General features: G+C 45.2%; 1 protein-coding gene across 4 annotated transcripts in view; it reads left to right on the top strand.

Annotated features, from left to right (window-relative positions):
- CLYBL (citramalyl-CoA lyase) overlaps positions 1 to 9,581 on the top strand; it is a 300,835-nt gene extending 291,254 nt beyond the window's left edge. For 2 of the 4 annotated variants that reach the window (XR_013824823.1, XR_013824824.1), the window contains exons 12-13: positions 8,119 to 8,249; positions 9,030 to 9,581. The gene's annotated coding sequence lies outside the window, so the exon portion shown is untranslated. Of the gene's footprint in view, positions 1 to 4,485; positions 4,632 to 5,758; positions 6,208 to 8,118; positions 8,250 to 9,029 lie in introns of those variants that run through there. The other 2 variants (XR_013824825.1, XR_013824826.1) reach the window with 2 other exon arrangements.
- Positions 9,582 to 13,109: the final 3,528 nt, after the last annotated feature.

Consider the following 13,109-nt stretch of genomic DNA (forward strand, 5'->3'; position numbering starts at 1 on the left):
TGACAGCCCAAAATGTCAACAACGGTTTCTAACATCTTCAAAACTTTCTTCCTCCCTTCTTACCTGAACTACCTGATCTAGCTAGACACATCCCTCACCTATAACTTTCTTGTCAATACATAATTTCAAAAATACCTTACTTCTGAGAGTAAAGAAATTGCTGCTAATCCATAAGGAACTGTAAGTGCATGTTTCTTAAATATGTAAGTGTAAATGTTACTGACGGGGAGGTTACGTAGGATAAAGTAAGGAATGTGAGATGGAGGGTTCAGGGAGGGATGGGAAGAGTCCACACACTGTCACCATCACAGAGCCCCAGGTGTGCAGATTTCACTTTGCTACCCAAGGAAAGTCTCAAGCCCACAAAGAAGTCTTTTCTTAAAACCTACCACGTCTAATTCTAAAATAAATTAATTATTCTTAGAATATTTCCAACTATAGTTAGAAGGCTTCTCCCACCCGGTGCTCCTGGCCAGACTGTCACAGAGCGTTGTTCAAGAATGTTTATACCAAGATGAGCTACTTCCTTCTTAATCAAACTGACAACCAGACTGAATTCAGGATCCCTTTACTTGAAGGCTATAATCCCTGGTAAATCCTTTAAGAAAGTAGTTGTATCGCTTTTCTATGTATGTTATTTTAGAAACAGAGGGAAATACTTGAATAAATGCCTGAAAATCACCAGCAGTCATTCAAAAACCTATTTTTTTAGACAATATCAGGAGTTACAAAAAACTCTGTGATGGATCCTGAAATAAAAGATATAGAAAATATCGCTTTTTCAAGAATAAAATAACGTGTAGATGTACAAAATGCAAAAAAATTTAATCTTGTTTTTAACATATTTGCTGAGTTTAAGAAAATGAAATGCTCTGCTCCCATCTGCAGCCATTATAACAGTAGATTTACTAGTTATTATTCACTAACCTTAAGTGTGCACTAACTTTCGAAGGGAGAGATGAATACACTTGGGGGTAAAACATACAGTATTTTTTGTTTACTCATGAGTTTAAAGTGTAACATTTTAACATCTTTTCATTTTATTTTTGATCAATCTAAGAGCTGAAGCTGCTTTCACATATACTTCTGTTGTTCGACCACCTCTAAGTAAATAAGTGCTTTCTACTTGATACTAACTTAATATGGTTTTTCAATGCAAGCCTTTTAAAGCTTCAAGAGCATCAATTTGCAAATCCCCCAACAGTCCCGGGAAGGAGAAGCTGTAGGGAAACATGTAACCCAACGGCTCTCACCTGAGATCCAGCATAACGAAGGGACCCCAGCTGGTGGCCTTTCATTTTCTGATATATTTCTCTCTTAAAACATAAACGCACAATAGGAAAATTAAGTAGAGAAGCAATTCCATATATAGAATAGCACGGTGGGTTCTGGACTTTGACGCCTTTCAAACCCCAGTTATTTTGTGCTGTAGCCAAGTTGAGTGAGCTGGGTGTCACCTCCGCTTTGAAGCCTTCCCTGAGCCACCCCCCAACTGCCCCTGTCTGCCCCACCCCGACCGTGGACGATCTGCATTGTAGCACTGGCACATTTAAACTGTCCATATCCATTGGCTTCTACGCCACACAACAGACTCCTAGAGAGTGGGGGCAGTGAGTGCCTCCATCACCTGTGTCCCCATCAACTGCCACAGCCACATGACAGAGAATATGCTCATAAATGTGGAGAGGACAAATACTTACATTCTCCAAAATCCTCGTTGTATTTTCTAAATCCCACTTGGCACGTTTAGACTGAAGCTACTTGCCATCTAGAACAAGGATGAATCAAATCAAGCCTTTTAGATTTTCTAGTAAAGCTTCAGGTGGTGAGAAACGCAGGTACTAAGACTCAAAGTGGAGGGAAGCTGGGAAGTAGAGACAGGTATGAGGGGTGCATTCAGGACAGGACAGAAAGAAGGTGAACGGGAGATTCCGAGACTGGGGCTGCTGCCTCATCCCCCCAGTGTCTGCGCCTGTGCTTCTACGAACTGACCTCCGGTGGCTTGGCCTTCTGCCTTTCTGTGGTGCTCAAATACTGGCCCCCACCAAAACCCAAGAGTAAACCTTACACTCCCCCAAGAGGGATAAGGGAACAAAAAGAAACATCAAAACTCAATTTCCATCTTCATCTTTAGACAACACCCTAGTAATATAGTAAGTGCTGATTACGTGTCAGGTACTATGCTAAACGTTTTATAAATCATGTCCTTTTTTTGGCATGCGGCTTGCAGGATCTTCGTTCCCCCACCAGGGATCGAACCCAGGCTCAAGGCAGTGAAAGCGCCGAGACCTATCCACTGGACCACCAGGGAATTCCCAATCATGTCATTTTACTTATTTATTTATTTATCTATTTATTTATTTTTTGGGGGGGTCTTCGTTGCTGCGCGTGGGCTTTCTCTAGTTGCAGCAAGCCAGGGCTACTCTTCGGTGCGGTGCGCGGGCTTCTTATTGCAGTGGCTTCTCTTGTTGCGGAGCATGGGCTCTAGGTGTGCGGGCTTCAGTAGTTGTGGCTCGTGGGCTCTAGAGTGCAGGCTCAGTAGTTGTGGTACACGGGCTTAGTTGCTCTGTGGTGTGTGGGATCTTCCCGGACCAGGGCTCGAACCCCTGTCCCCTGCATGGGCAGGCAGATTCTTAACCACTGCGCCACCAGGGAAGCCCAATCATGTCATTTTAATTCACACAACAATCTAACAAGTTAGTTCTTCTTGTTAACGCTTATCCCCATTTTATAGAAGAAAAAGCTGAGGCTTGAGGTTGCTAAGTAATTTGTCCATGCAGGTTCAGGATATGAAACTGTAGTGATTCACAGCCCATGTCCATGAGAATTCTTTCCTGAACCTCAATCCTGGATGACACCATCTCGATTCTCTCCCTCACAGATGTTAAAGTTAATATTTAGGGGAAAGGAGAAAATGTTTGCTACAATCTGACCGCTGCTCACCTCTGAAAAAGAAGTGACAAAAGGCCAGATGTCAGCTCCAGGCCCCAATGTGTGTTAAAACGGTAAGAAAATCCCCACGTGACTGGATCACAATAGCCCATTCTAGAAAATTCTGAAACCTGAGGTTCAAAGCAGACTATTTCTGTTTTTAAACAACAGCTCCATTGGCCTGCTAGCTTCAAACCCTAGCATCTAATTTGTGATCCTGCGAAAGCCTGTTAGGAGGATTTCCATATAAAAGCATCCAGCACAATCAACTTCTGGCCTTTCCCACACACAGATCCGCAGGACCAGGCTGCCTCTCCAGCACGCCAGGGGCACTAGGTGTTTAATTTGGAATCTGATAGCTGCCTAAATTTTGAGGTATCCCGTAGGTGCCGCACACAAAGAATCCTCAATGGCCACTGGCAGAAATTCTTAGAAAAACAATCCTCCTGGTTGTCGGAATCACAACTACCACTTTCACTCCCCGCCTCCCTGTCATGGAAGAGGCTGTTGTGACTTGAATTACAGGGGCCCATGTGGACTACCTGCCGTCCAAATGCGCATGTGACAATGGACACTCCTTTGCTGGCCGGCGGTGTTATTTCAGACACTGTTGGACAGATGGGCTCCGTTCCGAGCGGGGGAAGAGCCACACCTCGGAGATGACATGTTTTATAGGGCTGTCTCCTCGCCGCACACAGAGTATCCTCATCATTTTGCCAGGGTTGGGGCAGATATCCGAACATCAGAAGGACAGCTTCTCCCCAGCATCCTGTCTCCAGCCTCAGGGCCTGCATGCAGTTTCGGGGATCCTGGTTGTCGGTTGGCCCCCCGCCCGCTCCTGTGGCTGCCATGTGTGGGGCATGTGCCTGGGCCTCGACAGCTGTTGGAACACAGTAAATCCATTCATACTGACATATCCCAATGACTAACACGGGCTTAGCGAGGAAACAGAAGCGTTTGACAAGCAGAAACAACTGAATTACTTTTAGAGGGGTGAGGAAATGACACCCCCAAAGGGCTTGATCTTGCCATTTGGCTTGGATGGGGGGACTCACCATGGGAGGCCACCCGGATGTCACCCCAGCCACCTACCATCATTAATTCTGAGCAGAAGAGGAGCCCGGCCGGTGTTTCAGCAACAGGAACGAGAGGCCTAAAGAGATGGTTATTGGAGACCACGCTGGACATGAAGAAAATAAATCACTCAAACCCAAAGGCTTAAAGTGAGAGGCAGTCTCACTTTGTAGTTTGGAATGTGGGCTTTGGAATCAGACAGAACTGGGGTTCAAATCCTGGTTCTGCCACTTATCTCATGATGAGCTGTGAAACCCCTAAGCCTCTGTTTCCTCGCTTGTAAAATGGGGTATGATAATGGCATTCCTAGCTAATGGAGCTCTTTCAGGAATGAGTGAGACCATCGGATAAAGCATTCAGTACGGTATGTGTGTGTATAAAGCCTGATGTACAATAAGCACTTAATTAACCGTAGGTAGTAATCATAATAGTACATTTCAGTGAGAGGACAATGAACTTTGTGTTTGTCCACACATGCAGACAGGTAACAGGATTCACCTTGCACTAACTGATATAGCTCCTGAAGCAGCGTGGAATCCAAAGGAAGCTCAACGCTTACTGCTTCAAAACACACTTCCTCATCAGGACCCCACCACCGCCACCTTCTGCAGAACCTGGATCATGAGGTGAGTTGGAGAACCATCTAGGGCGCCACCAGGCTTGGTGTTCTGAATCAGACCTCAGCAAACGCTCTCCTGCCTAATGTGGATCGTTGTTAAGAACATGTCCCCACGTCACTGCCATAAACTATAGGGCAGCAATATGCATGGATCTTCACCCATGGCTTTGGGGATGTTTCAGCCCACGGAACCTACTGGACTGGATGTTATTAACAGGTACCATACAAATAGAGTACTCCAGGTTCCCTCCATGCTACATCAAGTGCACAGGATTTTACTCCCCTGCAACAGCAGTTACCATAACCTCCACTCGTGGAGTGCGCCTGCTGATGATGTTCCTTTTGGACATCGTAAGTCCACCAGTCAGAACCCACCAGAGCCCCCATCTCGAGCCAGCAGAACAGGGGAGTATGTCTTGTTCACCCCAGCTGTCTACCCCAGGAAGCCGGCCAGGGAGGTCACGGACAGGGCACTTTATAACCAACTCGGATGCAATGAAAACGGGAATTACCCATGATTAACATCTAGAAATAGGCTGGAGAGAATATGACAGGAAGAGAAACATAAATCTGATTATGCAAAAGGATGAAAGTGGAAAGCTTTGGAAGAATTCCGCTTGCTTCCAGGAGGGCCTTCTCCCATGACCTCCTCCTGCGGCCACGCCAGGGCGGGCTGTGTCCACAGCTTCCCCCAGCTCCCTAACCGCCAGCTCTAGCTGACTCTGCTCATCCTTTCCTGGTCCTGCCTTGGGCCTGTTGTCGGGGCATCAGGGTTGCTTTGGTTCTTCCTTCAAAGTTCATCACTAAAGAGGCATCTTGCTTTCCCTGCCATATTTTAGTTGAAGCTCATATATTTTCTTAATGACAAAAGTATGAAAACTGATGTGGTTCAATGGTCCTCTCTCTCCCATCGTGACCCAGCAGACACCCAGTGCTTGCTCCCTTATGGGCCTCCTTGTTTCCTCCTCCTTCTCCACCACTGACACTCCTTATTTGCTCTGGCAGCTGTGTACCTGGGGAGCATTCGAGTCTTGTGCCGAACCAGCACAGAATCTACTGAACTGAACCTAGCGGCTCCAGGTTTCATTTTAGCCTTCCCCCTTCCATAGTTCTAACCCCCTTGACTCTTTACAGCCACTAATCAACGCCAACTGTTTGAAGATGCAGGACAGAAGAAATTCTGAAGGCTGCCGCTTCCTTATACCTCCCTGAGAGCCGTCTTTGAGGATTTAAGGCAAGAGAATTATTGAAACACATTTCATTGATTTATTATTAATTGTCCCTTGGGTAAGCACAGAAAGTACCAAGCAGAGGAAGGCTGCATGACTTGTGGTCACTGAAACACTTTCAAGTGTCTGCCCAGATCCTGAATTTCTGCCATGAACAGGGGAACCAAAATGAGGAAACACAAGTTATAGAGATTAGACTCCAGGTGAAGAGGAAGGGGGTGTAGGAAGGAGGTGTGGGGTACAGCTTGCTGAGTAGTGGGAGCAGAGACCAGGCAACTGAGGCAGCTGGCAGAGGAGGGAGGTGGAGGCTTGCTTTGGGAGCGAAGCCAAAGTCTACTGTCAGGGTGTGGGATCCAGAAAAATCCCACCGGTTAACATGAATAAATGCCCACCAGCAGAAAGACAAATACTGCTTCTGGTCCAAGAAACAGAGGCCTGAATGGCCAAGGAAAGTAGATTCTTATCTTCGGGCAAGGGCCCAGTGACACACCAGCTCAGAAACATGTCCCAAAGGAAGGGAGCATCGTTACTGCCAGCTGAGCATCTCCGAACCCCCATCCATGGAGGAAACAAGACGTGGGATGAGAAATAGGTGCACGTGCGCACAAACGCACACACAAGAAAATAAAAGTGTTAGCCTGCTGCCTGATCACACCCAAATAAGGCAGACGTGCCCCAACCAGATGTACCAGGCCTCTTCCAGAGAACTCATTTGTTGTGGGCTGATTTCTACTTCCTGGTGCAATTTACTTGGGAAAAGGGGCCTTTCATTGTTGATATTCTGTGAACTGGCCGGAACCAGATAGACAATAATGACTTTACAAATCTGATTTTGCAGAATCTGAAAAACACTCCTTGACTGTCGGTCCTCAGTACTTCCTTTCTGCTCACCCAGAGTCTTCTATCTTTTATTGATTAGCACAGGCATCGCATGAGCCCCTTCTTAGGGCAAGGGACTAAATCCAACAAGAGGTACCATGTTGTTTTCATTCCGCAAGGATTTCACAGGTAAGTTCCACACTGTGCTGGGGGGTGAGGGGGGATTGTTTTTCTCAAAGGCAGAAAACAGTCCACGTGCTTGTGGTTTTCTACTAACTCAACCTTTACTCACACTTTGCCTGATCTATAACTCAAACTCAGTAAACAGGCCTTTTAGGGAACTTGTAAAACCTAGGATACTTTCAGACAATTGGATGAATGTGGAATAAATCAACTATGAGGGAATAAAAACGATTTGGTTGTTATGTGAGATATATGTGTCTTCAAGTAGTATCACTGATCCTCAATCTCCTCTGAATACTAATTAAAAAAAAGACCCAGGGCTTCCCTGGTGGCGCAGTGGTTGAGAGTCCGCCTGCCGATGCAGGGGACACAGGTTCGTGCCCCGGTCCGGGAAGATCCCACATGTCGCGGAGCAGCTGGGCCCGTGAGCCATGGCCGCTGAGCCTGCGCGTCCGGAGCCTGTGCTCCGCAATGGGAGAGGCCACAACAGTGAGAGGCCCGCGTACCGCAAATAAATAAATAAATAAATAAAGGGATCAAGATGGTAGATTTCATGTTATATGTTTTTTAATCACAATAAAATAAATGCAGATATTTAAACAATTATCAAGATGACCACAGCAAGTGTGGAAAAAGTGGAAACAAGAGTGGGACAGTTTTCTCATTTGTTTTCATGGACAGTTTTGACAGCTATAAACTTCTACCAGCAAAACTCGGGAGTACTTTCACAAGAAAGGAGTTCTGAAGGGTGATGTCACCAGCAAAGTCCCCATCAATCATGACAAGTGGTTTTGCTGATAGATGGCTACTGCCTGGCTCTCCCCAAACCACTGCCCTCCAGCATGGCTTCACTGTAGTTCCCAGTCAGAAATATCGGGGTTGGAGGGAGGAGAGGAAGGAGAGAAGGGGGCTGGCATTTACAGAAGACTGGTGCCAGCTGCTTTACAGAAGCTACTGCATTTATACAAGTCAGTGAAGTGCCTATTTACTATAGCCTTTTCATCAAGAGAAACTGAGGCTCAGAGAGAGCAAATACCTTGTCCAGGGTCATGTAATAAAGACCTGATTTGTCTGTTTCCAGAGCCCAGGCTTTTTCCACAACCATTTTGCCCTTGATCTCTACAACTACAAAACCAAGAGCCAACCATCTAGAACCCTGAAGCAAAGTGTTGTTTTTTTTTTTTTTTCTGTGCCCCATTTGAGAGCTTAATTATAATATAACTAGAATCGGGCTGGAAAAGTGACCTCATGTGTACTCCCTAGATCTGAGATCCACCTGCTGCGCAGGGGTACTGCGGAAATGGGTCACTGGTGTGCCACGACCCTGGGCATGTCCTCAGCCGTCGTCAGGTCAGTCAGGATGCAGCCTGGGACACAGGAGTGCACTTCAGATGGTGAGCAGCTTTGTCATTTACCCGCTTGTGTCATAAAACATCACTTCCTGTGAATGCCGTAAGTGACAAAACGTGGGAAGCATTCTGCCTTGGATTTAGAAGCAAACTGCCTGGATTAAAATCCCAATTCCACCGCTTCATAGCTGCACAAGCTTACCTGTGTGTGCCTCAGGCTCCCATCTGTAAACTGGGAATGGAAATAGCACTTTCCTCATGGTGTAGTGAGAATCAAATAAGATAAAATATACAGAGCTGTCAGCGTACCATCTAGAAGTAATCACTCAGCAACAATTCGCTGAGCCGATGGGTACAGCCACACGCGCTCTGTGTGCCCCAACTCCAGGGCACCATTCACTCAGGCCGTAGTGTGAATAGCACCCCCTGGAGTTGTGCAACTGTGCATCCCTGACCGTTAGCTTTGCATTTTAATGACCGTCTTCCACAGTCAAGCTCCAGCTTACTCCCCTGCTTCATTATCTGCCACTAGCTCCCCAACCCCCATCCCAGGGACCATCTTACCCTCAAACACAACGGTCCCATTTACAACCCCTTGGATTTTCATCTGTGCTCCTTCTTCCTGGAATGTTCCCCTGCTCTCCCCTGTTTCCATTCTTATTCAACCTTTAAGACCCAGACTAAAAGAAGTCCCCTCCTCTCTGAAGCATCCTCTGATGCCCAGGCAGGTTGCCCCACCGTCAGTATTCCCAGAGCACTTTGAAAATACTCTAGTAGAAAGACCAGCATGTTTTCATGTGGTTCACACAGTTCATCTGCATACAGGTCTCCCTTGCTGAGCTGTGAGCTCCCAGTGCTCAGATGGAATCTTCCTCTTCTTGGCATGGACTTGAGCAACCCGCCCTGCTCCTGTCCTGCAGCCACATCTACATCACACATTCAGAAGACGAGGCTGAGAGGGACTCCGTATTGTCAAGGCAAGTGTGGGATGCAGCACGCAGACCAACTTCGGAATCCAGGAAATACCCTTGACCGTGTCCAAGTGAGGCTCATGTCCCCTGAGGATGGCACTAAACGCAACAGAGGTAACGGGGCCTCCGAAGGAAGGACTTGTGGCCTTAAAGTACCCGGTCCCCTGGTACAGGAGGTGCCAGGCTGCCAGCAGTTACTTAGGATAGGCTTCGCTTGATATATGAGAGTGAAAACCAGGAAATGCGGCCCAGTTTCTCGTTTGAAATCCCTCCCTTGGTTAGATTTGAATCTCATGTCTGTATGCTTTGTTTCAAACTAAATATCAAAAGTCTCTCGCTTCTGTTATCTCCCTGACAGTTCTTCAATATACTGTATTAAAAACTCTCCGGGGACCAAAAAAATGCACTTTTAAGTGGTGTTTAGAAACTTGCCACCCCTTGCCTTTCTTCATTTCTGAATCTCTTGGATGCTTCATAAACAAAGGAGAAAAGTGCTGCTTCTGTGATAAATACGTACACAGGATTCCTCTGTCTTACAGAGAAAACAGTACAGACCCAGCTGTTTCCCAATAGTCATAGGACTCATACCTAATGCCGACAGACTACCAAGCGTATCTGCACAAACTCTATCACACACAGCACATGGAATCTCCAGGTGTGGCCGTGAAAGAAAACAGCATGTTCTCCTTGTCAAAATGCCCTCTCCTTGCCAGCCCCCTGCACCAAACTAACAACCACAGGACCTGAATTTAACAGGTGATGTTTCCCTTTGTTCTTCTGGATGTTATGTATACTCAGGAGTAGCTCTCTCTGGGTTGTTCAAACACTTCATTTATTTATTTAGTATTTACTGAGTATCTACTATGTACCCCACATAGTCATGGATTAAAGAGATTCTTGCTTAGCTTCTGTATTAGGATTTCTCAACCTTGGTACTGTTGCCCTTTTGAGCCAGATAATTCTTTGTCATGAGGCTGTTCCATGCCTGGTAGGATGTTTAGCAGCATCCCTGGCCTCTACACACAAGATACCGGCAGCACCTCCACCCCTAGTCGTGACAACCAAAAATATCACCAGAAGTCAGTGAAAAGGTTTAGGGGAGGAGAGAGGGACGAAAAGGTAGAGCACAGAGGATTTCTAGAGCAGTGAAACTATCCTGAATGATACCATAATGGTGGATACGTGTCATTATACAATTGTCAAAATCCATAGAATGTACAACACCAAGAGTGAGCCCTAAAGTAAGTCTCCTGCCCTGGGGACTGGGGTGATAATGATGTGCCAGTGTTGGTTCGTTAGTTATAACAAATACGCCAGCCAGTCCCGTGTAGGCTGTTGATAGTGGGGGCGGGCAGAGGGTAATAGGAGAACCCTCAGTACTTTCCCCTCAACTGTGCTGTGAGCCTAAAACTTCTCTGAAAAATAAAGTCTATTAAATTTTTTTTATTTTAGGTGAAAAAATGTTTTCAAGCATTGCCAATTGTCCCTGGAGGACAAATTATTTTTCATCCTGTTATAGACATTATCCTGCTCACAACAATACATTTTTTTAAATTGTGGTAAAATATACACATTATAAATTTTACCATTTTAACCATTTTTAAGAGTCTGTTTCAGTGGCATTAAGTACATTCACAGTCTTCTGTGCCATCACCACCATCCATTTCCAGAACCTTTTCATCATCCCAAACTGAAACTCTGTGCCCATTAAACACTAACTCCCCATCCCACTCTCCCCCCAGCCCTGATAACCTCTCTTCTACTTCCTGTCCCTATGAATTTGACTACCCTAGGTACTTCATTTCAGTGGAATCCACAATATTTGTCCTTTTGTGTCTGGCTTATTTCACCGAGCATAATGTCTTCAAGGTTTATCCATGTTGTAACATATGTCAGAATTTCCTTCCTTTTTAAGGCTGAATAATAGCCCATTGTATGGATACATCTCATTTTGTTTATCCAGTTTTCTGTTGATGGACACTTAGGTTGCTTCCATATCTTGGCAATTGTAAATAATGCTACTATGAATATTGCGGTGTATATATCTTTTCAAATTAGTGTTTTAGGGGTTTATTTGATATATACCCAGGAGTGGAATTGCTGGGTTGCTGGGTCATGTGACAGTCCTATTTTTAGTTTTTTGAGAAACCTCCATACTGTTTTCCACAGTGTCTGTACCAATTTACATTCCCACCAACAGTGTACAAAGGGTTCCCATTTCTCCACATCCTCACCAACATTCGTTATTTGTGTTGTTTTTGATGATAGCTGTTCTGACATGTGTGAGGTGATACCTCATTATGGTTTCTTTTTTTTTTTTTTTGCGGTACGCGGACCTCTCACTGTTGTGGCCTCTCCTGTTGCGGAGCACAGGCTCTGGACGCGCAGGCTCAGCGGCCATGGCTCACGGGCCCAGCCGCTCCGCGGCATGTGGGATCTTCCCGGACCGGGATACGAACCCGTGTCCCCTGCATCGGCAGGCGGACTCTCAACCACTGCGCCACCAGGGAAGCCCCCTCATTGTGGTTTTGATTTGCATTTCCATGATGATTAGTGATGTTGAGCATCTTTTCGTGTGCCTGTTGGCCATCTACCTTTCCTCTTTGGATAAATGTCTATTCAGTTCTTCTGCCCATTTTTAAATTGGGTTGTTTGATTTTTCAATGTTGAGTTGTATGAGCTGTTTACATATGTTGGATATTAATCTCTTATTGGTCATATCATTTGCAAATATTTTCTCCCATTCAGTAGGTTGTCTTTTCATTTTGTCAGTGGTTTCCTTTGTTGTGCAAAACCTTTTAAATTTAATTAGGTCCCATTTATTTACTTTTGCTTTTATTTCCTTTACTTTAGGAGATGGATCCAAAAAAATATCACTGCGATTTATGTCAGAGAGTGTTCTGCCTATATTTTACTCTAGGGGTTTTATAGTAGCTGGTCTTACGTTTAGGTCTTTAATCCATTTTGAGTTTATTTTTGTAAATTATGTTAGAGAATGTTCTAATTTCATTCTTTTACGTGTAGCTGTCCAGTTTTCCCAGCACCACTTACTGAAGAGACTGCCTTTTCTCCATTGTATATTCTTGCCTCCTTTGTCATAGATTAATTGACCATAAGTGTGTGGGTTTATTTCTGGGCTTTCTATCCTGTTCCATTGATCTATGTGTCTGTTTTTGTGCCAGTACCAAACTGTTTCAATTACTGTAGTTTTGTAGTATAGTCTGAAGTCAGGGAGTGTGATTCCTCCCTCTCTGTTCTTCTTTCCCAAGATTGCTTTGGCTAATCAGGGTCTTCTGTGTTTCCACACAAATTTAAAAATTTTTTGTTCTAGTTCTGGGAAAAATGCCATTGGTATTTTGATAGGGATTGCACTGAATCTATAGATTGCCTTAGGTAGTGTGGTCATTTTAACAATATTGATTCTCCAATCCAAGAACATGGTATCTCTTTTCTTCTAAGTTGTCCATTGTATTGGTATATAGTTGTTCGTAGTAGTCTCTTGGTAGTAGTCTCTTCAATAAGTGGTGCTGGGAAAGCTGGACAGCTATATGTAAAATAACAAAACCTGAACATTCTCACCCTACCTGGCTTGAAAGTAAGAAATGAGGCAAGAACGTCCATGTGGAGCCACCAGTACAGCTGCACGTGGTGGAGGTCCAGTCAGTGCTGGCCCTCCTCAGACCTGAAGCAGTCACAGTCACAGATGTTTCCAGTCTGGGCAATATCCTCTGGCACATGAAGTAGCTAGGGCCAACCCTGCATGGTTACTGCCCAAGGTCTAGTCCCCTCCCCTTCTTCCTCTCTTACCAAATCCTGATTGGGTTTGGATGGTCACCTGCCTAGTAAAATATTCACTTCCCACATGCCCTGGCGGCTGGGTTTGGCCATGTGACCCAATTCTAGTCAAGGAAATGAAAGAGAAAATGTCCAGGTG

This window comes from Stenella coeruleoalba (assembly GCF_951394435.1).
Source record: "Stenella coeruleoalba genome assembly, chromosome: 18".
Classification (NCBI taxonomy): Eukaryota; Metazoa; Chordata; class Mammalia; order Artiodactyla; family Delphinidae; genus Stenella; species Stenella coeruleoalba.